This window comes from Nyctibius grandis, chromosome 1, assembly GCF_013368605.1.
Source record: "Nyctibius grandis isolate bNycGra1 chromosome 1, bNycGra1.pri, whole genome shotgun sequence".
Lineage (NCBI taxonomy): Eukaryota > Metazoa > Chordata > Aves > Nyctibiiformes > Nyctibiidae > Nyctibius > Nyctibius grandis.
The window spans coordinates 76,446,419-76,473,564 of NC_090658.1; positions in this window are offsets into that span (position 1 = coordinate 76,446,419).

Below are 27,146 nucleotides of genomic sequence, written 5' to 3' on the forward strand. Positions count from 1 at the left end.
GCTTTGGGCTCCCTGCTGTCTTCTGTGAATTCATTCTCCATCTATGATCTGTTGTATTCATTTTTTTCTGGAGGAGAGCTGTCCCTTTGCTCTTACTGATCTGGAAATGAGGAATCAGTAGTGCAAAGTCATGAACCTCAAATAAAATCAAAGCCCTTTGCTTTGCTGGGTTGACTGTACACTGCTATTTGCTCTTGGAAGTAAAGCATGGCTGGGCCCATTTGGCATTGAGAAAGAAAACATGAGTTTCCTGTTTTAGCACAAGCCAAGGAATTATGGTGAAACAGTTAGTAGAAGTCAGTCTACAAAAACTGGAGGAGCAGAAAAACTTCATTTAGTCTCTTTGTCATTATTAAATAAATAATGGGATTCCAAGCAAAAACCGGCCACCTTTAGCCAAGACCAATCCTTCAATTCAGAAGAAGAGAAGGATAACAAGAAGATATTGTCATCTTCTCTCCTGTCAGACAGAACTTTTCCTCAAAGCTTCCCAAGTCCTTCCCAGAGTTATTCTTTCTAGTCACTCCTTGCAGCTCAGATGTCACCTTTGAAGCTCTACCTCATGATAGAAGAGAGCTAACTTATTTATTTTTCATTTCCAGTCGTTTAAGCTGTATCTCTGTTTTAGATGCAGTGGTTAAAAACCTAAATTTTCCTGAATCCAAAATGAGCAGTGGGCAGCATCTGAAAGGGTTCTAAATATGAAAAGAAAATTGAATTCATCATTTAGCAGCACTAATTAAAATTTTTGTTTGTTCAGTGCCTTCATTGTTTATTTTATTATCAATATTTTATTAGGCATTGAGAGAAAAAATGCAGTTCTTGGTAAAATGCAAATTCACTTTTGTTGCTTTAAATAAAAATGCAAATTTCTTCTTCCCACTTATCTCTTCAAAAAGAGAACACAGCAATAAAAAAGGAAAAAAAAAATCTTTCTACCACCTGCATTTCCTTCTCTAGCCTTGGCCACACAGGAAAGTTACATAGGTATAAACCAAAAAGATGAACTAAAATGACCTTGCTAAGTAGGTGAAAATCTGTCTGTGGACACTGTTTTCATTTTAACAGTGTAATTTATGGCTCAGCTGGGACCTGTTTTATGAATGAAATCACTCTTGCACTGATATAAAGCCATGGACATGTGAACATAGATACAGAGGTCAAGGCATAAACTGAATCACTCCACAGTAACTTCATTAAACAAAAAAAAAAAATCTCATATTAACCCTCATTTAGGGCAGTGTGAATGCCTACCTCTTTGAGAAGCTGATTCATAACTCTTTAGAATTTGAAGCTCTTTAGAGTGAGGATGTCATCCCTTGTCAAAAATTCATGTATTCATATGCTTGAAAATTAAAGGATATGTCCATAGTGCAGCTCCAGAGGCAATTTCAGTGTAACATGAAGACACAGATCTAGAATTAAATTATATAGGCTACTGCTAAATTGTACTGATATGGCAACATAAAACTTGGGATAGAGTGATTTACCTTGCTTGTGTGAAGTATTTAGACATACTCTTTTTTTAATGTCCATGCACGTGTCTATCACAGTATAACTATCAGCTTTGAGATAATAGCAAGTGACCAGGTGACAATATGTTACCAGGCATCAGCAACTCACTGATAACTGTGCATTGTGCATGCTCCATTTCCTCATGATAAATGTGAGGTATTTGATACAGGTTACCCTTCATCAGGAGGGTAAGCTGCTTGACATGTACAGAGGATGCTGCAGAGTAAGATTATGCATAAGAACATCGAAGCAGCTGATTCCCAGGACTACATTTGTGTGTTAAAGCTTTATGCCAAATTGAAATCCAATTTAAGTTAAATCAGTGCAATTCTGCCCTGCAGGCAGGACATTAAGATTAGTGCATTAGTACACACTAAAAGCCATATTGGTACAATCCATGATTTAAACAGTCACCCAGTGTAAATGGGCATATATTAGTTCAATCTCCTATGGAAAGGGAATAAGTCACACCAGTCTAATGCCAAATTTGCATTACATGTTTTACTAGCACAGCTATATTAGCCAAAAGCCAGACAGAGCACACTCTAGTTAGCACATAGGAGTAAAATCACTTAAAAGCATGTAAAGAAGCAGTTAAGCCAAGAATATTAAGTTTTTGCTAGAAGTAGTCTACATTCAAAGATTCTACATTTCTGGTCACTCTAGATATAACATCCTTAAGTGGCTTCATTTAGCCAACACCTGGGGCTAAACAATAGCAGTTTTTCTCTCACCCAATGTCCCTTCCCCAAATGAGGAAGGGAATTGGGAAAAAGAGAGGGAGACTTGTAGGATGAAGTTAACCAGATTTAATGAAATGAAGAAATCAATATAAATAACAACACAAAACAGACAAAAGGATACTTATCCACAGATCACTAGCAAGTCGTTCATAGCAATCACAATGAGGAAGAAGTGAATAAACACAAGGAAAGCAGAAAAAGGCCCACCTCTTCCCAGCAAACCCTCTCTTTTATAGTGATCTTGATGTCAGTGATATAGAATACACCTGTGGGCCAGCCAGGGTCAGCTGCCCTGGATTTAACTGCTAAGGGCCTTGATCACCATGGCTGGCCACAAACTGAAACCAAATTCCAGCGAAACCAGGACACTAAGTGAAACAGTAATGAAGGCAGAAGTGCTAGATCAAGAGCAAAAAAAAAAAGTTATTTTGATAGTGTATGTTATTCTGTTAAAGGAGCTGGCTTAAGCTGTACCTGCAAAGAAAGCTATTTTATCAGAGTGATCTATTTCTGTACTACAAAGGAGTGGCTGGTGTAATTCTATCAGTGTAGCTCTTATCACCAAACCTGTTAAGTGCAGCCAGGCTCTCAAGATAACTTACTTATCATAGGAAGAGGAGAGGTGTGCTGCAGTAAAGTACACTGACTGGAGTACAGTTTTGCTGATTCAAGTTGCCTTCTCAAGAGGAGCATTTTGCTTGTCATATTCTATACAAAGTACCCCTATAGTGGCCCTGACCTTAGAAAACTTTTTACGTGTAAGTGGTTTTATCAGGGCTCATATGAATATATTCCTCTCACTAAAAAAGTTAAAGTAATAACTAGAGTGGCTATGTAAAATTGTATAAAAAAGTCTTTGTGTAGAGAAATATTTAGGCTCCAAATATTTTTCTTTGGAAGCTGTAGCTGAATATTTTTGCAGATTACCACTTAAGTGTTCTGCTCTGGTCCTGATGGTTAACTTCCAATGTCGTATAGGCTATTTGTAACTCATTCTTTACTGGAATAAAGATCTTATTTTGATGGTACCTGAGCTTCTGATGTCCTCTGCTGTGTCCTCCCTTGCCTGATGTCATACTTATGGGCTGCATCCTGAGGATTCCAAATTTCTGTTCATACTCTCTGCAATACAAGTTTCACATAGATTTATTGACATACATATGTATGGCACAGGGAAAACTATAAAATGACTTGGGTTTTTAATTTTTTTTTTAAAGAGAGTAATCTACAGGCTTAATTTAATTGCAATGGTTGAAGAAAATGCTCAAAGGAAATCTATCTCTTCAGACACGTTTAATTTGGGATTTTAGCAAGAACTTGCACTTCTGTGTATTTCTCCCTCATTTCTATCCAAGATTTATCAGCTATTGCTTTCATCATGTCTTCTCAGGAGTCTTGCCCTTCTCTATTTTTTCCTGAGCTGAAGGGTGCCAGACTAAGCTAACAATGTTATTACTCCAAATAACTTTAACTCAGTTTTTGTGGAAGATAAGCTACTTTATCTCAGTTCTCACATTTATCAAGTTCAAGAGAGATATTCTCTGTCTTCCAGTGGAATGGGCAGTCAGGACCCTGTAGTGTGTAGAATCATAGAAGTGTAGAATAGTTTGGGTTGGAAGGGACCTTTAAAGGTCATCTAGTCCAGCCCCCCCTGCAATAAGCAGGAGCATCATCAACTAGGTCAGGTTGCTCAGAGCCCCGTCCAACCTGACCTTAGATGTTTCCAGAGATGGGGCATCTACCACCTCTCTGGGCAACCTGTTCCAGTGTTTCACCACCCTCACAGTAAAGGATTTCTTCCTTATGTCCAATCTAAATCTGCCCTCTTTTAGTTTAAAACCATTGCCCCTTGTCCTATCACAACAGGCCCTGCTAAAAAGTTTGTCCCATCTTTCTTATAAGCCCCCTTTAAGTACTGAAAGTCTGCAATAAGGTCTCCCCAGAGTCTTCTCTTCTCCAGGCTGAACAACCCCAACTATCTCAGCCTATCTTCATAGGAGAGTTGCTCCAGCCCTTTGATCATTTTTGTGACCCTCTTCTGCACCCACTTCAACAGATCCACGTCTTTCCTGTGCTGAGGACTCCAGAGCTGGACGCAGTACTCCAGGTGGGGTCTCACCAGAGCACAGTAGAGGGGCAGAATCACCTTCCTCGACCTGCTGGCCACACTTCTTTTGATGCAGCCCAGGATATGGTTGGCTTTCTGGGCTGCGAGCACACCTTGTCCAGCATTTCATCCACCAGTACCAAGTCCTTCTCCGCAGGACTGCTCTCAATTCCTTCATCCCTCAGCCTGTATTAATACCAGGGGTTGCCTCGACCCAGGTGCAGGACCTAATTATTCTACTTTGTTGAAAATAATCATCTGATACAATGATTCCCTGATCTTGACATTTTTAATTCATTTATAACTGACTGTATAACATTGAAGAGTTACTATATTTTCATGTACGTCCGTCTCTCAGAAAATCTACACTCCAGTAAAGGCATTGGCACTTAAAGTGATGCTTACCTTTGAATAACCTGTACAAAATTAGAAATGCAGATAGGGTACTTTTTGGAAAGAGGGAGAACTCAGTGGTATCACCTTCTTTTCATAGAATCATAGAATCATAGACAGGTTTGGGTTGGAAGGGACATTAAAGATCATCTAGTTCCAACCCCCCTGTCATGGGCAGGGACACCTTTCCACTAGACCATGTTGCTCAAAGCCCCATCCAACCTGGCCTTGAACACTACCAGTGACGGGGCATCCACAGCTTCTCTGGGCAACATGTGCCAGTGTCTCACCACCCTCATAGGAAAGAATTTCTTCCTAATATCTAATCTCAATCTACCCTCTTTCAGTTTAAAACCATTACCGCTTGTCTTGTCACTACTTGCCCTTGTAAAAAGTCCCTCTCCAGCTTTCCTGTAGGCCCCCTTCAGGTACTGGAAGGCTGCTAGAAGGTCTCCCCAGAGCCTTCTCTTCTCCAGGCTGAAGAGCCCCAACTCTCTCAGCCTGTCTTCATAGGAGAGGTGCTCCAGCCCTCTGATCATCTTCGTGGCCCTCTTCTGGACTCATTCCAACAGCTCCATGTCCTTCTTATGTTGGAGGCCCCAGAGCTGGACGCAGTACTCCAGGTGGGGTCTCATGAGAGCAGAGTAGAGGGGCAGAGTCACCTCCGTCGACCTTCTGGCCACGCTGCTTTTGATGCAGTCCAGGATACGGTTGGCCTTCTGGGCTGCAAGCGCACATTGCCGGCTCATGTTGAGTTTCTCATCAGCCATCACCCCCAAGTCCTTCTCCTCAGGGCTGCTCTCAATTCATTCTCCGCCCAGCCTGTATTTGTGCTTGGGATTGCCCTGACCCACGTGCAGGACCTTGCACTTGGCCTTGTTGAACTTTATTCAGTTTGCACAGGCCCACCTCTCCAGCTTGTCAAGGTCTTTCTGGATGACATCCCTTCCCTCCAGCATGTTGACCACACCACACAGCTTGGTGTCGTTGGCAAATTTGCTGAGAGCGCACTCAATCCCACTGTCAATGACGCCAACAATGTTATTAAACAGGAATAGTCCCAATACCAGTCCCTGAGGAACGCCACTCATCACAGGTCTCCACTTGGATATTGAGCAGTTGTTTTCCCTCTTTCAGTTCAGATGCATGAAAATGCTGTTCTTTCCAGCCATCACTGCTTGGGTATTTGGTAATACAGATTATTATTGTTCACATGGTGCTAATAGGATCACAACAAAGGTAAATTTATATTTTTGATAAATGCAGGAACTATTTGTCCTGTGATATTCTTAAGAACTATTTATAGATAGTAAACATTTTTTAAACAGCTAGCCTTCATTTGAGTTTTGTTTTGAGTGGGTAGCCTTTTCTCTTGGAAGGAGGCATGGAAAATGTAGAAGAATGAGTTCATTGACAACAATGAATACCATTCATCAAAATTTAGCCAGTACTGTTTTCATTTGTGTCTAAAATACTGTCACAGGAAGTCTAGTCTTTTTTTCTTTTTCTTCTTTTTTTCTTTTTTATTTTAATAAAGAAATTTTGGGCAGTGATTTTACAGAATCTCACCCGGTGAGATTTTGCATTTTAACCTGAAACAACTGTAATAGCCTTGACAGTTGGGGTGTCCCAATGTGTAAACAAACAGCTTTAATTCTGGCCATTCTATCTACTTTTAGGTAGTGACTTTAAGGCTCTGTTGTTAGGAATAAAGAAAAAAAAAAGTAAAAAAGCAGAAAATAGCACTTGTTGAATTGTTCCAAAGTTAATGATAATAGGAATAACTTAAGTACTTTGCCAGAAATTCACTATAGCATTGTTCATAGTTTCATACTTGATAACTGAAGCAAGTCATTACAGGTTTTGCAAGCTGATTAAAACGTTCACTTGAGAAAGTAATGTGTACAGATCTATGCAAAAATAAGGGAAATTTTTACCCTTGCACAGCATAAAAAGGAACTTTTCCCTGGTGAAAAGCTAGACCACGTATTTCTGGACTTATTTGTCATCTCTTCTTGAGGATTTAGAGATGGGCTGCAACTGGAATATCATGCTAGCTGTTACTGATCAGTAATTTGAGAGACCATAAAGAATACTTTTCTGTGGTCAGCCTTGTTCACATGCCTATCCCTACACTGTTCATGAGATCAAGAAGGAATGTTTTCCCACCACAGGTCTGTAGAGGTCATCATGAGTATGTTAGACTTTTTGCTGGACACAAGTATAAATTGGGAGAGGAGTGGCTGGAGGGCAACCCTGCAGAAAGGGATCTGGGGGTGCTGGTCGACAGCTAGCTCACTATGAGTCAGCAGTGTGCCCTGGCAGCCCAGAGGGCTAACCGTATCCTGAGGTGCATCAAACACAGCATAACCAGCTGGTCAACAGAGGTGATTATCCTGCTATATTCAACATTGGTGCAGCCTCACCTTGAGTACTATATGCAGTTCTGGGCCCCACAATTTAAGAAGGATGTGAAGGTCTTTCAATGCGTCCAGAGGAAGGCAGCAAATCTGGTGAAAGGGCTGGAAGGAATGTCCTATGAAGAGTGGCTAAGGATGCTGAGTTTGTCTAGTTTGGAGAAAAGGAGGCTGAGGGGTGACCTCATCGGTTTCTACAGCTTCCCAAGGAGGGGATGTGGAGAGGGAGTTGCTGATCTCTTCTCCTTGGTATCCAGTGATATGATGCATGGGAACAGTTCATAGCTGCACCAGGGGAGGTTCAGACTTGACATTAGGAAGCACTTCTTTACCAAGAGGATGGTCAAACACTGGAACAAGCTTCCTAGAGAGGTGATCGGTGCTCCAAGCCTGTCAGTGTTCAAGAGGCATTTGGACAGTGCCCTTAATAACATGCTTTAACTTTTGGTCAGCCCTGAATTGGTTAGGTGGTTGGACTAGATGATCATTTTACGTCCCTTCCAACTGAAATATGCTATGCTATTTATTCTGTTCTATTCTATTCGATTCGATTCGATTCGATTCGATTCGATTCTAACTTCTCTTCACCGTGTGGTATGAGCCCTGTAGTATGATTAACTGGGCATGCCATACTTGTTCAACTCTCATTTATTGCTAGGGTTTTGAGGAACGGTGACACCTAGTTTCCTGCCTTGCCCACAACACGTTAATCACCTGCAGATAAAAAAAATTCAGTCCAGTCAAAATATTAGGTTCTAAACTGGCAAATGGATGACATATAATGAGCTGTGATATTCAGGAGGTCAGACTTGATGATTAAATGTTCTTTCCGGCATTAAATTGCCTGAAATCAGTGACACATGAGGAAGCAGTGATGGTAAAGTGAGTTAGACATACTTTCCATAAAACAGTGCAGAAGTCTTATACACTGTCCAGAATCCCTCAGTTCAAGGAGAGAAAATACAGACTACTTAAAACTTATGTGAGAATTAAATGGTGTCATTTTTAATTCAAGTTCCATAGAATTAAACTGCAGCATATTTTGTGTGAGTACAGTTAAAGGTAAAACATAACCCTTAATCTCGTAGGAATGTTTTTAACAGTCCAGAGAGCTTAATGGTATCAGTTTCCTTCAGCTATTTTTGCTCAACTAAATGCTTAACATGTTTTTGGCTATACAAGTCAATTTTATACTAATGACAATGTGGAGACATAAATTCCCTTTAATTATAGGGCACTGTGATATTAGTATTGTAAAAAGCCAAGATGCCACTAATAGAAAGACTTTTGGCAGGCTACATTATCTGGGAAAAAAATTAATTTTATCTGAACATACTGACTGCCTATAAGATCAGCCTTTGGAGTCCTTTTAAGCCAATATCTCCCAGTTGTGACTGAAAGCAAATGTGTGAAAATGTAGTAATAATACAACCTGTTCAAAACAAGGACAACTTTATGTGAATTGTAAAACTGAAGATATTGCATAAAGATCAGGGATCAGATAACTAGAATTTTAACAAATCCTATATGCATATTACAGTCATTTTCATGGTATGCCTAATTGAAAGGGAACTCTTTTTTTGCTTTATAAAGAGATCAAATTATCCTGAGCTGCAAAATGTTTGAATAAATTACCCATCATTAAATTGTTTCTGAAGCTGCAGGCAGTTTTTAATCTACCTCCCTACTTTATTGTAATTTTCATGTTGTTCAGTGAATTCAAGGAAGGCACAGGGGAACAACCCAAATAGTTAAGAGGCTAAAGGCAGTGCTTCCTCATGGATGCTACTACTCAGCTGTATGAAGGACAGAAATCAACTTGTAGATGAGTTCAAGAGTGTCCTCACACTTTGAGCCTCAGCAAGCCTAGCTTGTTTCTTCCCATAACAGGGACCTATCATTATGCTAGCAGTGTTACTGCTATCGTGCAGTGTACACTTGGCAGGGGAGCCTCACCTGAGCTTTTCAAAACCACAAGACAGTCTCTCATAGCTAAATCATCTTAATTTGGTGGCTATTTAATTTCTCATGTATGCCAGTCGAAGATTCCTGTAGTTCTTCTACAGTTAACAACCAATCACTTAATTTCCAGTTAAGATTTTGATGGTACCACTTTGCACAGTGGCCATTGCACACAATGACTACCCATTCCTGTTGTCATATCCTAAAATAACTTCAAAATTAAGCTCTAGGTTGCTAGATGGTTTCACTCTCTACTGGAAATACTGAATTGTAGAGTGAAGATGATTAATAATGGAGTCCATAAGAACCACTGAATATTGGAAATGTGTTTCTTTGAATGGAGGAGAGGGATTTAAACAGGACATAGTAGCAGTTTCTTTTGAGATACTGTTCTGCCACATGATTTGTACTATCATTAAAGTCTAAAGAGGAGACTAGAAATATATACATCTCAGTTATTGCACTTGTACATAAATACCAGCTTAGACATTTACACATACAGTCATATTGTACAGAAACACATAGACACAAATATACACACACAAAACACCCCTAAACAGAGGAGTGGTATTCCAGGAAATGCCAGAATTACAGTGTTTATAACATCTTAATTCAGTTCCCCAGGATGTGTATCAGGACATAGGGACCATACAGTCACAGCCTGTTTTCCATGAACTCTTCCAGTGCACAGAACAGCATCTATATGCAGCTGCATAGTGTAGTTCTTTGTCCTCATGGTTTAGTATGTCTTTACCCAGTATTAACTGTGTACTAGCTATGCTTATTCTGAATATAGTGATGTGTTTTTCCTTGTGTTTTTCCCTCCTCGGATGTTCATTACCATTTTGCCTGACTGATTTACATATATTAATGCTTCTTCACAATGTCCTGTGAGAATTGAGTATTAGTTCCCTTTCACAGGATGATAAGTGATAGATATGGAGATTAAAATTAGAAAAGTCCTCTCAATTTGCAAGTCCAGTTTGAGATGTTGAAGAACTAGGTCTTTTGCAACATTATACAGCAGTTTAAGTAATCAAAACTCAGCATTTTCTGCTCCTGCAATTGTCAGAGTTTCTGCAGATCTGGTACCAAGAAAATAAGGAACAAATGAGCAGAGATTAATCTGGTTTAAACAACTCTTACAGAATGACGTAAAAATTCTGTGACTCGATCACATCGCCAGAGTAGCTTTACCATAAAAGTACGTCCTGTTCCAGTTCTGTAAACTTTTGCCTATCACCAAGCACCCATAGGAGGTGAAGCAAAAGCTCATGCAGCTCTCAGTCTTCTCCTCTGCATGTTCCAGAGTCATTCATATAGCAGATCTGTCACTAAACCAGACAAGGCTCCTATAAAAAAGAAAAGAGAAATAAAATTTAAAGATAACATGTTGCATCCTTCAAAAATTGATCTTATGGCATCAGACACTTGAGAGTACCTCAGCAGAGCTGAGACACTCCAGATTCACTTCCAAATGTTTCTTAGTTCAGGAAATGGTTATATACATCAGATAGTGAGAGTACTGTTGTGCTATACAACTGATAGTGAAAGTGAATTGTTATAATCAGTATGGATCAGCATTACAGGAGAAACAAGCACAGATTGTCAGGTGATTTCTCAGATACTTGACAGTCCTTTCAGGCTCTTTCCGCAGACTTCTCAATGTTAATCCCTAGACCACCTCAGCTGCTTGCTCCTCATCCAACTTGTTAGTCTCTGTTATCTTGATTTGTACTCATGTCCTATCATATCATGAAATGTCTTTTTCAGGCTGTCACCAGTAGCAGTTCCCCTGACCACTTGCCTTTTAGCCTTCTCTTCACCCATCTAGTCTCTGTTCTTCTTATCTCATTTTGCCCTTTCTCTCTTTTTCCTCATCATCTGCAGCTTTCAGGTTGTCTTGGCCACCCTGTTTCAACTTTTTTATCCTGTTCCATCTCTCAACTTCTTCGACTCTTGGCCCCATATCTGCTTCATCATTGTCTTTCCAGATATTCCTGCTGAATATACCATTGGTACCCAGTCAATACTAGTCATCTCATGGATCTGAATCTGAAATCTCCTCATCCCGTCCCCATCTTCTACCTCTCTGGCTGAACTGACCTGCTGACAGTCTCCTGTTCCATGCCCATATCACTTGTTCAGGTTCCCTCCTCACCTCCAAACCTTCTTGCTTTACACCCGCTTGTCCATCAGCACACGCACATGCATGCAGTGTACCTAGCTCTTGTCTGCTTGCTACTTGAGTTAGGTGGCTTTCCCACACCATGCTGGTTGGGATACCAGCTCCCTGTGCTCACTTCACAGGCTCAGATTGGTGCTTGGGGTGGGTCACACAGCAGCCCAGACCTGGTATGTGCCTACTGAGAACAGGATCTTCAAGAAAAAATTGAGCTACAAAAATCTAACCTACTAAGTATAAAATATTGATTTTTTATTTCCCATGAAAATATATGTTTGGATGTAAGAAAAGGTAAAAGACGTATCTTTGGCACAAAGGTCGTATCTGTACAAGATTTGGGGGTCTTGCTCCCAAAGCACTCTAGGGACTCTGAAATCTATAAAATAAGCTGCCCCCACCAGGGGGGGGGGGGGTTATTTGTTTGGTTGGCTTTTTTTTAGCATTGTTATTTCCCAAGATTCTTTCTTTGAAATGGCTGAAATTACCAAAATGTTGCAGTCTGAGCTAGATACCTAGGATGAATACTTTAAGTCCCTATTATTCAAATTTGGCAAGGTTACAAACAACTGAAATCAAGATTTTATGATGGAAAGTGTTAGACAACTTTACATTTTCTGTGACTGAAGCAAAGTTCAGACTACCACCTGATTAATAGCTCTAGAGTTAATGAGTATGCAGAAGACATAAAAAGAATCGATCATCTCTCCATGGACTCTTTTGAATGGCTTAGTAGCTTTGGCACAGATTTATAATATGCTGTTGCTTTTTGAAATGCCGTACACATGAGAGAAGGCTGAGGCAATGATCCTGCCCCACTTATAATATTGTTCATTCTTTTTCTTTCTTTCTTTTTTTCTTTTTTTTTTCTTTTTTCCCCTTGGCATCTGATGACTCAACAGTGGTATTCAGGCTTTTTGGCTTTATGAATCTGTTTCCTTTTGGCTTTCATTCCTTCAGTCTCTATCTTCATACAAACTGTTTCAGTAGACAAGAATATGATACTGCAAATGGAAGTCTGCATTTTTGGGTAAGAAAGATATAAACAATGTAAAAAATGGGGCACAAGTAACCTTAGAGAGTTTCAAAAATCTGGAGAGTGTTTATTTTTCCATCACCTAATTTATCAATAATATCCAACTTATTTTTCTGCTGATGTTCTTAATCTCTAAAAGGGTATGAAATTTCATCCATTATTTATATGCAAGAAGACCAAACTACCTGATTTGGCATTCATATACAACTCTCAAACATCTAGCACTCCTGAAACTGTCTTAGAATTCAAAGGAGCCTCAAGCGACCAGATCTGTTCCACTTGCAAAATACGTTCTATTTAAAAAAATAATAGTAATTTTATTATGTAAAGATTTGGTCTCTAGAGAAACAATCAAACAGGAAAAGGATTAGCCTTTTAAACAAGGCACTCTTCTGAGCTTCATAAACTCCTATATGAGAGCTGTGAAATGCAGAGTGTATGTCCAAATTAGCTCAAACCTCTTCAGGTGAAACACTGAAATGACGTAACTCTGTGCTACTCTATTGTGGTTATTTTGAGTATTTCAAGTATACCTGGGACTCTCCAAAGTAGCTCGATTTTTCAAGAACTGCCTATTGCCCCTTGAAGCCTGAAATTCAGCTCCGAGCCGCCTGAAATGAACACCCAGTATCTCATTTAACAACTGCAGTGCGGTCAGCTCTGTAAAGCTGGCTTTTTGACAGTGTAAACCAAATTGCCTGCTTAATTACAATAGGTTGCTACAATTTAATACTACTGACATTGACATAAGCCAAGTACACATAAATGTGGATATTCAAGTTCAACATGTTTTGCTTTAAGGTGAAGTAGGTATTGCTTTAATGACTTTATTAACCCTTTGCTAAAAGAAATCTTAATAGAGATACAGGACCAATAACATGGTACAACATTGTAGCACATTTTTGCTACTTCAGACAAAGCTACATAAATAAACTGTGGGTTTTTTTTATTTTGAAAATATATTGGAAATATAGAAATAACCAAATATTGACAATATTTCAGAACACTCCATCAATTGGTAGAAAACAAGGCTGCAGCACCCCAAGTTCAGATAAGCTATGCACATCCTGACAGGCTTATGTCTAATCTGTTCTTAGAAACCTTCAGCAAAGAAGACTTCACAACCTTCCTAAGCAGTCTTACCTGCCCCCTGCCTACACTGTTTACAAGTTTAAACTCATGCCTCAACTAAGCCTATAGTTTCTTCATGCTCCTATTCTGTCTGGAGCATATCATGTGTAAAATGTGGCCCCCCTCCCCATGAGCAGCAGTGCATTCCTTCCTTCCTTCGAGCCCTGATGGTTATTTATGCCAATTCACCAGTTTGCTCTCCTGACTATAAATCAGACTGGTGAAATGGTATGTTTTTATTTAAATGCGAGATTTTCCTTTTTTTCTTTTTTTTTGAGCACTTCATTTCTCAGGTCCAGTTTAGAGCACAACCATGTGAAGAGCTGAGTCAGCATAACTCAGAGGCAAGAAATCTCCAAGGGGGAACTGGAATGAGTGGCTAAAAGTAGAGAAGGTGAATAGGGCTTGGACTATTATAAATGGCATGGTTACTGTTAAACCACAGTCTGCAGGTTCCTCATTACAAGATCAGCCCCTTGCTTCTCTGTTCCCAGTGGATTCTTGACCAGAAGTTAAATTTCAAATAGAAAGTAGTCAGAAGGTCATAAAATGATGGATGAAAGATGGCAGAAATATGGTGGAGCTGAGCCAATGTAACCACATAAATATCATGAAAAATGTGGTTCCCAAACTGTCTGCTCTGCTGTTCCTTTCTTACCCCATCCTCAGCTGCTCCCTGCCCTCTTTTCCACTTCTCTTGCTGCCTCCCTCGTACGAGCTCTGGTGCACCTCCAGCCTCATAGTAGTCTTATTCAGCTCACTAATCTGGTAGAAATTTGCTCGCTCTTTTTGCTGGACTAATGAGCTGCACTGATTCAGCCAACTGTCATATGAGCAGCAGCAGGTGAGTCTGGGCTGTAGAGGGGGCAGGAATGGGAAGCTGCACTGTCTCTGTATGCAGCTGCCCCATCAGAGGGGTCTTGAACTCCCTTATATCACAAGTAACAGGAAGTTCTTATTCATTCCTTGTTCTAAATAAAGAATGTGCTAACGACGCTGTCTCACCTATAGGGCTTTTCACGAGCAAAACCTGAAGACTTGGAAAGCTGTGACTGCTGGGGTTGCAGTCACACTTCATTCTCACTTGTGTGACTAGACCCATTGACTTCAGGTAAATGCAGCACAGTTAATAAGTACTCACACTGCAATAAAGGACTAGAGAAAGGGTCATTATTTTAATAAATAGAATTAACTTAATTACAGCAATGTCTGAAGAAAAATATTGGGCAAACCCTGCCTTGTTTCTTTCCCTGAAGGTAGCAAAAGACGAGTTTGAGCCCAAGTCTCTCCCTGAGATATCGATCAGCATGATCCAACTCTCCACTTAGGATCTAGGTAGGTGGGTGGCCTTCCTCATCCTGATAGACCTATTCAACTGTGAGGGAAACAACACAAGTCATCGGGGTAAGGACAAACACCAAGAAGAAATCCTCACCCAGAGCATAATTAGGGTATCTTACTGTAAGGATGCCTTAGCAGAGTAGACCTGGACTCTGATGCTGGTGCTTTTACACAGTTTGTTGTACTATAAATGGGAATAATATTGCAGAGACCAACACGTGAAGTCCTCCTTTACCCTCAATTCCAGTTTTTATTGTAAACATTGGCTTTCTTTTCTCCACTTTTCACCTGAAGTTTTAACTCCTATATTCCTAAACATCTGAAATCCTAATCTTTGTCCTAGCGTTTAGACTACTTAATTTTAGTCAAAACACAGCAAATGCATATGCCAGAAGATACATATAACTTCATATCAGATGTAATCTTGCATGAATGATTTATGAAGTGCTCTTTTTTTCTTATTATTTGCCTTCATGTTGCTGGCAATCTCAACAGCTAAAGGTTATGATTATTATTTATATGGCTGATATTTCACATTTGTCCTCAAGTCTAGTTTGCTTGGAAAAAGTGGATTGTACATATGGAAAGCAATAGTTATCCATAGTCACTGATTTACTATTTCTCTCCTTTGAAGTTTTTGCTAAAATTAGATTGATATTATGGTTAGATCATCCTACAGAGTTACTGCCTTGTCTAAGACTGATTATACATACAATAAGATAAAAAAAAAAGTCTAGCTTGTTGAAATATTGAGGGTGTAGATTTTTTTGCTGAATTGACAAAAAGGAATCTGTACTTACATTGTATTTTTCTATGGCAGTGCTGCATTGTGTAATAAGAAAAAAAAATCAGTTTCAAATAAGAGTAAACTGGAAAGCTGCACCACCACAGAGAGGCTTCAGTAATTTATGCACACATGAAGACTCAAAAAGTGTGCCATTTATCTTTTTTAACAGAAGTTGATCCTTGCTTTTTTAAAGTGAAAACCAAGATCAGTTCTGAATAGAAAAATGAAATTGAAAGCAGAGGAGTAGGTAAATTTTGAACATTGAAAACGGATTGAAAGCTGGAGAAAATATTTGTAGATTTCATTTGTAGTCCATTTTAACCTAATACTCCTTGTATTCAGTGTAACACAGAGGCAAGCTGCTGCTTACAGAGGAGTTCATTTTATTACCCTGATGAGACCTGCAACAAAACTCAGCTATGCTGGATGAGGGAAGAAGGCCTTACTGAGATTAAGGGTTCATCTTTAAAAAGTCCTTGCTCTATTTCCTCTGTATGTAAACCAGGAACATGGCTTTTTGCTAGAGTCAATTGCTGTTCTGTGCATAGTTATTTAAGTAGGCAGAGCACAGGCTGCTTCTCTCTTTACAACCAGGAAGGTGGGCATAAACTTCTGGCAGAAAGTACCCTGTAAGTTTTCAGAAACTCTCTCTACTAGCTGAATTTTCAAAACTGTCTTAAGGTATAGCCGCATATAGAATAAGTTACAATTTTTAAGGGCAGAGAATTTCATTTGAATCAAATGCAAGTTTGATTTACCTATTCAAAGTGCATTATGTCCTTGATCTTCATTCCAGTATAGCTAAAACAAATAAACAAAAAAAAAACCTCACAGCAGACTGAGAGTGAAGAATCCATACAGGGATATTTAGAGAACTAAGAAACTTTAGAGTTTTTGCAGGTAGAAGGAAGAAAGTATATTCTGCTAATTAATAATACCTACTCCAAGACACACAGTAACTTAACATTTAATTCTTCATTCTGGCTTCTCATAAAATTTTAGGTGACAGAACAAGTCCCACAGGTATACTATATCTAACATCACAAATTTACTGTTGAACCAGATTCTGAACTTAGTATCTTTCCTTAAAACCAAGTTAGGACTTTTGAATTTGATCTATGCTTTATCAAAAATATGCCATCTTTGAGGTGGTAATTATTGCTGCCATCTTGCTAGGTGATATATAAAGCACATTAAAATCACCAAAACTTTACAACTTTTTCTGTGAATTCTCATCATAGTTTATGATGACTATATTGCACCAGTCAGTTTTAGAATATGCATATGTTTTAGCATTTCAAACAATCAATACTAAGTCTAGTAACACTGATTATTTTTTTATTGATGATCTGATAACTAACCAGTTGACTTTGGATCTTCTGATAAAATGTATTGTTGTGATTATCTCAGAGTTCAGAAGACTATGAGAATGTCAACAAATACAGATGTAAACAAATTTAAAGCCTGATGATGTAAAAGTGGCTGAAACGTTTGTCTAGTGTGTAAAAATATGAGAGCATTCTGACTATGGAGTATATTAAAATCAAACTGTAGATTGTGTTTGTCTCTAAGTAATTGCATTTTGATTATCTTATATCAGAAATGAAATATTGCAGCAGGGCAGAAAACAAAAATGCTTTCTGAGAAAAACTGACTATTGGAAGCAACATGTAAGGAAAAGTGATGAGCTCCCACATAATGAGATACAAAAATCTAGAACTGTTGAAAAGATGTGAAAGCTGATATGGAATCTAACTATATGTTGTGAATGATGTTCAGCCTCCAAGTAACCACCTGCAGACTGGATGTGTCCTGGAGACAGGTGTGTGGCTGCACAGAGGATACTACTAAGAGGACTTCAGTTTGCTTTATCTGAGATGAAGTTCCATGAGAAGTGGGGCAGGGATTAAAAAGAAGAAAGGAATATCTTTATAAAGCTTGTGAAAAGGGTTTTAAAGGTAAAGAATTGAGAGGACTGAGGAACAAAAGCCCAAAGATAATGATAAAGAGCAGAAACCTGCACAAAGATACAAAAAATAGGAAAGAAAAATTTAATAAGAATAGGGTCATAAGAGGAACATGAAGGATGATAATAGATGAGTCTACTGAAAATCTAAGATACATAAAAATATACTAATGCAGAAAATACAGTAATAAAGAGCAAGAGCTGGAAATCTCATTACAAGATCAAAATATTATTTAAGCTGTGGATGTGGTCTATCTTGATTTCAGTAAAGCGTTTGACACGGTCTCCCACAGCATCCTCACAGCTAAACTGAGGAAGTGTGGTCTGGATGATCGGGCAGTGAGGTGGATTGTGAACTGGCTGAAGGAAAGAAGCCAGAGAGTGGTGGTCAATGGGACTGAGTCCAGTTGGAGGTCTGTGTCTAGCGGAGTCCCTCAAGGGTCAGTACTGGGACCAGTTCTATTCAATATATTCATTAATGACTTGGATGAGGGAATAGAGTGCACTGTCAGTAAGTTCGCTGATGACACAAAACTGGGAGGAGTGGCTGACACACCAGAAGGCTACGCAGCCATTCAGAGGGACCTAGACAGGCTGGAGAGTTGGGCGGGGAGAAATTTAATGAAATATAACAAGGGCAAGTGTAGAGTCCTGCATCTGGGCAAGAACAACCCCATGTACCAGTACAAGTTGGGGGCAGACCTGTAGGAGAGCAGCGTAGTGGAAAGGGACCTGGGGGTCCTAGTGGACAACAGGATGACCATGAGCCAGCAGTGTGCCCTTGTGGCCAAGAAGGCCAATGGCATCCTGGGGTGTATTAGAAGGGGTGTGGTTAGCAGGTCAAGAGAGGTTCTCCTCCCCCTCTACTCTGCCCTGGTGAGGCCGCATCTGGAATATTGTGTCCAGTTCTGGGCCCCTCAGTTCAGGAAGGACAGGGAACTGCTAGAGAGAGTCCAGTGCAGAGCCACGAAGATGATTAAGGGAGTGGAACATCTCCCTTATGAGGAGAGGCTGAGGGAGCTGGGTCTCTTTAGCTTGGAGAAGAGGAGACTGAGGGGTGACCTCATTAATGTTTATAAATATGTAAAGGGCAAGTGTCATGAGGATGGAGCCAGGCTCTTCTCAGTGACATCCCTTGACAGGACAAGGGGCAATGGGTGCAAGCTGGAACACAGGAGGTTCCACATAAACATGAGGAAAAACTTCTTTCCAGTGAGGGTGACCGAACACTGGAACAGGCTGCCCAGAGAGGTTGTGGAGTCTCCTTCTCTGGAGACATTCAAAACCTGCCTGGACGCGTTCCTGTGTGATATGGTCTAGGCAATCCTGCTCCGGCAGGGGGATTGGACTAGATGATCTTTCGAGGTCCCTTCCAATCCCTAACATTCTGTGATTCTGTGATTCTGTGAAGTGCTATAAGAGAGACATAACAATTACCTCTCTTAATTCATATGGCATAAATACAATAAAAGGTTAGTTTGTCCAAGGTCAGACAGTGGAATAAGGGAAATATTCTTTGTCTGGTACATCACAAATGCTTCCTTTTGATTTCTGATTGGATCGCTAGAACACAATAGACTCAATACAGATTGGGTGGATGAGAATTTTGTATTTTTTATGATCATATGTGGCAGAATTACCAAGTGGCAATTGGGGATTTTGGCTGTGGATAGAGACTACTGCAGGTATATGATATCCAGCATTTTCTAAGAAAGTGGCCATGAGAAGCTTTGGGTATAAAACTTCAAGAAAGGATTTATAGGGAGATATTTTTCTGGACTGATTCCAGCCAACAGAAAGATATTCACTGATACTGTGAAGGCTGAAGACAACTTGGATGAGAATGACTTTCTTCATAGCTTTTCGGAAGAGAGCCCAGGGAGCAGAATACCAGAACAAAAATAAGCAGTCAAATTCAGCAAACACTGATATTTGAGAAGTAATCTTAATGGGAAAGGAGTTAAGCAGAACAGGCAGTTTCTTTAAGAAGCAAACTCAAAAGTAGAGGTTCAAATTGTTCCATTCTTGAGGAAATATAGAAAGGGACCAATTTGGCTAAATCACGAGCTGTTTAATGACTCTTAGACAAGCAGAAAAATTAAGGAAAGGGAAAAGTAGGTTGGATTACGGTGAACAAGGTATAGGAACAAAGCAAAATACCACAGAGATACAATACACCAAGCTACACTAGAGGGACACCAAAGCCTCTCTCTTTCTCGAAAAAAAGAGCTGTTAAGTATTTTTGCAATAAGATTAACAAGTTATAGCTGATATTAAAAAGTAGATGATTCTAGGAAGGCAAAAATGTTTAATATTTTCACAAAAATATTGACTGTTTAACACATTGGATATCAGTGACAAAGGTCAGTGTAGAATAGAAAACATATGTATTCTAGAGTATTAAACTAGTAGCATTCGATATCTTATTAATGTTTGTAAATTAGCCAGCCATAAGGTCTTCAGGAACCAGGTGATGAAAAGTTGAAATTATTAGCTCATAGCTTTGAGAACTTGTAGAAGACAGGTATAGAACTTGGAACCTGAAGGAATGATGTCTGCCCCTCTCTAATGAAGGGAAAAAAAAGGAGGAATTTATTAAAAATTATAAACCTACCCTTTCACATTCAAATTCTAAAGCCAAAACCCAAATCTAACTATTTATAAATGCCAGGCTGATAACAGAAAGATGAGGAGAAATCAGTGCAGCTTTGTGAAGAAGGTACTGTATTTAATTTTATTCTTACAGAAGAGTGGGCCCTTTGGAGAGAGGGAAATGCTTTAGTAAAGCTCCTGATATGATCTCATGATGTTTTAAAAAATGAGGTGTTTTTTTTCCTATAAAGCCATGATAAAGTTACATCGAATATACAAGTACATCTGGACATTATTTGTTTTTAGTTGGAAGATGTGAGGTAAATACTTTGCAAACATAATATTGAAAAAAAAAGACTTCTTTCCAAATTCATAAGTGAGATTCAAACAAAACAATATAGCTAGATAAAATTAATTTGTTTATAATTTGCATTATTTTAGAGGTTATCCAATTTAAATTGAGGACATCGAAGAAAAGTTGTTTTGCTTCGTCACCCATACATGGATGTGTGTTAATATGTAGCTGAAGTGGATTATATATTATATTGGAAACCTCTGTTCTGTTTAATCTAGCTGATCCCATCAATCAAACTAGACGTGTTTTGAATTTGGGTGTATTGGAATGAATTTTTCTCGTGCTTGTGTGTACTTGCTGAGCAGTACTGTATGGGACAGAGAAATCCCAAATATTGAGATCTTTTTCCTTTCGAAGAGCTACAACATCACTTCTCTTGTCTGGTATCAGAAATACCTGCTACCATTTGGGATTTGTCTAAAAGAATATGGCTCCAAACTCAGGTGGCCTTTATTTAATATGTTTGACAGGCAAACCACTCAATCTCCTTTTTTTTGTGAATCAGGTTCACATCCCATTCTCCAGAGGTGAGATGCAAGTAAGTCTGCATTGGACCATGTAATTGATTTGTTGTTGATGCAGTCAAAGTCCAGCCATGCCAAAATCTGAAAAACCTTCCCCCCCTTTTTTTTCAGTCTTGTCTCTAAAGTCATTACTCTAATATCTTTATATCTTTGATGACATAAAGTACAGGACAGAATAATATGTTGAGCTGAAGTATTGGTCATAGCAGAAAATTTCTTTCGTCATCTAAAAGATAACTCTTGTTGGGATGATTCATTGGAGGTACTTTTTTTTTTTTAATTTTCCCTTAACTTTAATATTGTAGTTCTTAGGAAAAACAAGCAAGCAAACAAAAATTGAATGCCTTTTTATGTATTTGCCAGTTGCATACTCATTAGCAAACAGTATGCACTCTGCCACTACTCGCTCATCAAACTTGTAGCAAAAATTAAGATGAATCACAGTGGCACGTGAAAGACAGACTGTTTTGTGTTGTGCTTATATGAGAAGGAATAACAGGAAAAAATGGGGCAGAAAAGTAAGATAAATCCCATGAGAAAATATCTGACTTTCCTGCTCACCCTGTTCATTTGTTACAACTTATTTAATTTGGTATATACAAATGAGATTTAAATTATATTACCTATAGCCTAAAGCAATAACCATTTATTTTAATTTGTAAAAGGGTAAACCATGTTTTGCTGTCTGCTTAGTTCTGTGTTATCTAATTTTTTGGCAAATATTGACTTAAAAAAAATTCAGTATACTTCCATTCTTCAACATTCTTCTCTTCTGACAGGAATACAGATAAAATAATATTAATCTTTTAATATTTTCTTCAAAATCCAGCACATGGTTAAAATCTAGTCTAGGGCTCAGAGCATACATTTCAGTTTTCTAGTTGTATATGGAAAATTACCCATTGATTTGTATGGCAGTTGAGTTTCTACAAGATAGTTACAATTACACAAAGGTAGTCTCTTTTGCAACTGTCAGTATTATGGATTTATATTCTACTCACAAAAATGATTGGGACATATTTTACTTCTTTTTGGAATAAAAAGCAATAAAATTGTTATGATCAAGGAGTCACTAATTCTGAAGCAAGTTGCATTTGTCTTCCAGTGAAAGAGAGCCAATGGTGCATTGCAGACATTGTTGCAGGTTCTTGGTTTCTACTAAGATCATGAACATCAATTGGTGATCTCTGTGATTAGTGCTCTCTATTCAGAGCAAGGATATGATAGTTGTGATAATATTTAAACTACACCTTTGTAATAGGAAAATTATTGAAATGTTCAGCATGATCAAAGCACACCAGGCACCATAAAGTTGCAATAAACTTGAATCATCCAAAAGGGAAATGCAGTATAGAAAATAAGAGGGAAGCTTAAAAAACATTCTAAGAAAGACAAGAGAAGAGCAGAAGACTCATGTTCTAAAACAATTTAATAAGTTGTATAATTCTGCAAAATGTTTGATTCAGGCTCTCCAAATTTGAGTGAAAATGTTGCTATGAACTTTGTAAATGGCTAGAAGTAGACCTTTATCCAACAGAAGTGTAGAAGAATACTTGCAACTTCCAGCACATGGATAAACCTGTAGAAGCAGTTGAATGGCTCATGAAATTTCACCAGCCACTATACTGCTTGCATAACCTGGCTGTCTCCAGTTATCCTACTCCTCCCATTCTTAAACCATCAATATTCCTACTGTTACAGACCTTTCCGTACCATAGTGCACATAATGTTGAAATAGCAGTAAGAGAAAGGAGAGATTTTTCTTCTTAGCAAGGTCATCACTACTAGTTGGAAATAAATATTAAATCATCTCTTCTTCCTTGAAAATATTGGCATTATGCCTAAGATGCCTGATACTATTTTGATCAATAATTATTTCTCCTAACCATTGAAGAAATGGAACTCCAAACTGTTTTTCAGTGTTCTGTTTTTTGTAAAGTTGTGTAACTGTTATTACAACATCTTTTGAAAACTAGCCACCTGTCCTCCCCAAACCATAGGCAAATTTTACCCTATTGGTCTTTAAAAAAATGCAGATAGATTATCCAACTGCATTTAGGAGGAAAAGCAATGTTCAAAGTTTCAGCAATTTCCAGCTAAATGTGAGTGTGACACCTTAAATACATTCTGTAAAATTCTACACTCCAAGGGCTTTATTTTCTAGTATGTTTGTTTTCTGGATACATTGAATTTGTAGGTGTTGTGAGATCTGTTGGATGTGCGAAAATTTCACAGCTTAGAACGGCATCAAACCAGGGAACGCTGCCTAAGGCAGAAACCACAAATTAAGGGATCAAATAATACTGTCATTGGCCTATTTGTCAGTCTCTAACAGGAGAAACTAGTTCCTTATTTCATTTAAAATCACACTTAAAGCAGCTTGGAAAAGACTAAAAAGAGCAGTTTTGTATTTTTAAAGGTTACTGGAGATAGCCTATTATTAGAACATATGCTTACTATTCAAAAATTCCCAAACTGTAAAATAAAATTAAACAAAAAAACCCAACAAAATCCTGTACCCCTCAGTAGAGAATTTAGATATCCACACATTTTACTGAGGGCTCAAAAATACCCAGTATTATGAAGTCTAGAATACCATAGATAGTGTATTCAGTCTAGCATCCTTCTCATCAGCTCCTGTTTTCATAGCTTTCCCTTCTGCTGTTTTAGAGAACACCATGCATGTAGTGTTTATAAACAACAACACTAATTACTAATTTGAAGTTAAAGACAGACCTCCCCAGTATGTTTAATCTTTGGCCAAAACTCAGAAGATCTCAAAAACGATCTTACAAAACCATGCCCTACCCTAGAGATTACATTATATTATACCTCTGTGCAAACCTTTAACAAGGTTTCAGAGTCAGGAGACTATAGAGACTGAATCAAATTTCTGTGTACTCTCCCTGGGGTCAGTGACAAATCAACAACTGCTTGTTTCCATCAATAATAGTCCGTCTGCTGCTGCTGCAAAAAAGATGAGTTTGAATTCTTGTGATTCAGCTCAGGCGAGACAGTGGGGTGGATGATTGGGTTTACAGATTTTTAGACCAGGTGCGTTGTTGTCAGCTAAGCAGAAAGGGTAGTGCTGATGCTTAATTACTGTGTACTTGTGTAAGTCACGGATCACATAGTAAAAAGAGGAAGAAAGATTTGCAAGGTAAGTCATTCTGTTTAAAATAATCTATCTAATATAGCAACATTGTCTTGAGATTAGAAAGTTTTTAAAATAGACTAGATTTGTGCTTCCTTATGAAAGCTGTCTTTTAGCTACTGCAGCACCTGAGTTTTATACAGTTTTCTGCAACGTGGTTGTAATTCTAGAAAGTATTAGGTCACCAATCCAGGTAAAGACTAATGCAGTAAAAGTTTCCACTGATGATGATAATGAGATTCATTGATATCTCCTGTTTCTTCTTTGGGGAGTGAAAGAGTGGGAGCTTTCAGGAACCCAGTTATAGTCCTCCAGTTCTCAAGGGCCACCTCCAGTTTTAATAAATTATGACAGCATAAAGAGTAGCCTGTTAGAATCAACGTGCTTTCCTTTCCATGCTTTTCCCTGTCCTTTGAACACCTGCTTGCTGGGAGCAGTCAGAAGGGGTGCTTGTTCCCCGAGACTCTCCTGTAACGGTGACCTTTCTGCATGGAGAGCCCGAAGTGAACGTAGTAAATCTAAAATATTCCAACAAAGCAAATAATATTATAGATAGCCTTCTACTGACATTTATCATAACTCAAGTGGCTGGGACACATTAAAAAGATGATGTATACCATGCATTTCTTAAATATGCTATTCCATATTACAAATAGCTCAGTGCAAAGGTTGTTTTTAAAAAGTAGCATCTTTTATAAGGCCAACCTAACTTTAAACTAACCTAAGTTTAAACTGATTCAAACCCTCACAGTTCACAGAGAAAAAGACAGTTTGCCTGGATCTAAATAATTACGGCATTAGAAGTTCAAATGTATCTCTTGAGTTAACAGCCAGTGTAGTTTCTGACCTGTTGTGTCTTGTTTGTTCACAATAGGATTTGCCCCATAATATTCAGGAAACAGCATTCATTACTTGCTTTAGCTTTCAAATGATCTCACACAGGCTGTATTTTGGCAGCCTTGTCTCAAGGTGACAGAGGCACGGATAACAGAAGCAGCACTCCCATCTGAAAGAAATGTTTTTATCTCACCATACAAAGGTGGAAGAGCTCACCGTTACTTAGCTGCTATGTGAACAGTTAAGAACAGTTTGGGAGGAATATAAGTCTGTTGTCAGAGGATGTAGGGAGGCAACTAGGAAAGCTAAGGCCTCCTTGGAATTAAACCTTGCAAGAGAGGTCAAGGACGACAGAAAAGGCTTCTTCAAATACATTGCAGGTAAAGCCAACACTAGAGGCAATGTAGGCCCACTGATGAATGAGGTGAGGGCCCTGGAGACAGAGGATAAAAAGAAGGTGGAGTTACTGAATGCCTTCTTTGCCTCTGTCTATACTGTTGGAGGCTGTCCTGAGGAGCCCCGGACCCCTGAGGCCTCAGAAGAAGTCAGGATAGAGGAGGAATCTGTCTTGGTTGATGAGGGCTGGGTCAGGGACCAATTAAGCAATCTGGACATCCATAAATCCATGGGCCCTGATGGGATGCACCCGCGGGTGCTGAGGGAGCTGGCGGAAGTCATTGCTAGGCCACTCTCCATCATCTTTGCTAAGTCGTGGGCAACGGGAGAGGTGCCTGAGGACTGGAGGAAAGTGAATGTCACTCCAGTCTTCAAAAAGGGCAAGAAGGAGGACCCGGGGAACTATAGACCAGTCAGCCTCACCTCCATCCCCGGAAAGGTGATGGAACAACTTGTTCTTGATGCTGTCTCTAGGCACATCAAGGATAGGGGGATCATTAGGGGCACTCAGCATGGCTGCACCAAGGGGAAGTCATGCTTAACCAACTTGATAGCCTTTTATGAGGACATAACCCGGTGGATAGATGATGGTAAAGCTGTGGATGTGGTCTATCTCGATTTCAGTAAAGCGTTTGACACAGTCTCCCACAGCATCCTCGCAGCTAAACTGAGTAAGTGTGGTCTGGATGATCGGGTAGTGAGGTGGATTGTGAACTGGCTGAAGGAAAGAAGCCAGAGAGTGGTGGCCAATGGGACTGAGTCCAGTTGGAGGCCTGTGTCTAGCGGAGTCCGTCAAGGGTTGGTACTGGGACCAGTACTATTCAATATATTCATTAATGACTTGGATGAGGGAATAGAGTGCACTGTCAGTAAGTTCGCTGATGACACAAAACTGGGAGGAGTGGCTGATGCGCCGGAATGCTGCGCAGCCATTCAGAGAGACCTGGACAGGCTGGAGAGTTGGGCGGGAAGAAATTTAATGAAATATAACCAGGGCAAGTGTAGAGTCCTGCATCTGGGCAAGAACAACCCCATGTACCAGTACAAGTTGGGGACAGACCTGTTGGAGAGCAGCGTAGGGGAAAGGGACCTGGGGGTCCTAGTGGACAGCAGGATGACCATGAGCCAGCAATGTGCCCTTGTGGCCAAGAAGGCCAATGGCATCCTGGGGTGTATTAGAAGGGGTGTGGTTAGCAGGTCAAGAGAGGTTCTCCTCCCCCTCTACCCTGCCCTGGTGAGGCCGCATCTGGAATATTGTGTCCAGTTCTGGGCCCCTCAGTTCAAGAAGGACAGGGAACTGCTAGAGAGAGTCCAGCGCAGAGCCACGAAGATGATTAAGGGGGTGGAACATCTCCCTTATGAGGAGAGGCTGAGGGAGCTGGGTCTCTTTAGCTTAGAGAAGAGGAGACTGAGGGGTGACCTCATTAATGTTTATAAATATGTAAAGGGCAAGTGTCATGAGGATGGAGCCAGGCTCTTCTCAGTGACATCCCCTGACAGGACAAGGGGCAATGGGTGCAAGTTGGAACACAGGAGGTTCCACATAAACATGAGGAAAAACTTCTTTCCAGTGAGGGTGACCGAACACTGGAACAGGCTGCCCAGAGAGGTTGTGGAGTCTCCTTCTCTGGAGACATTCAAAACCCGCCTGGACGCGTTCCTGTGTGAGATGGTCTAGGTGGTCCTGCTCTGGCAGGGGGATTGGACT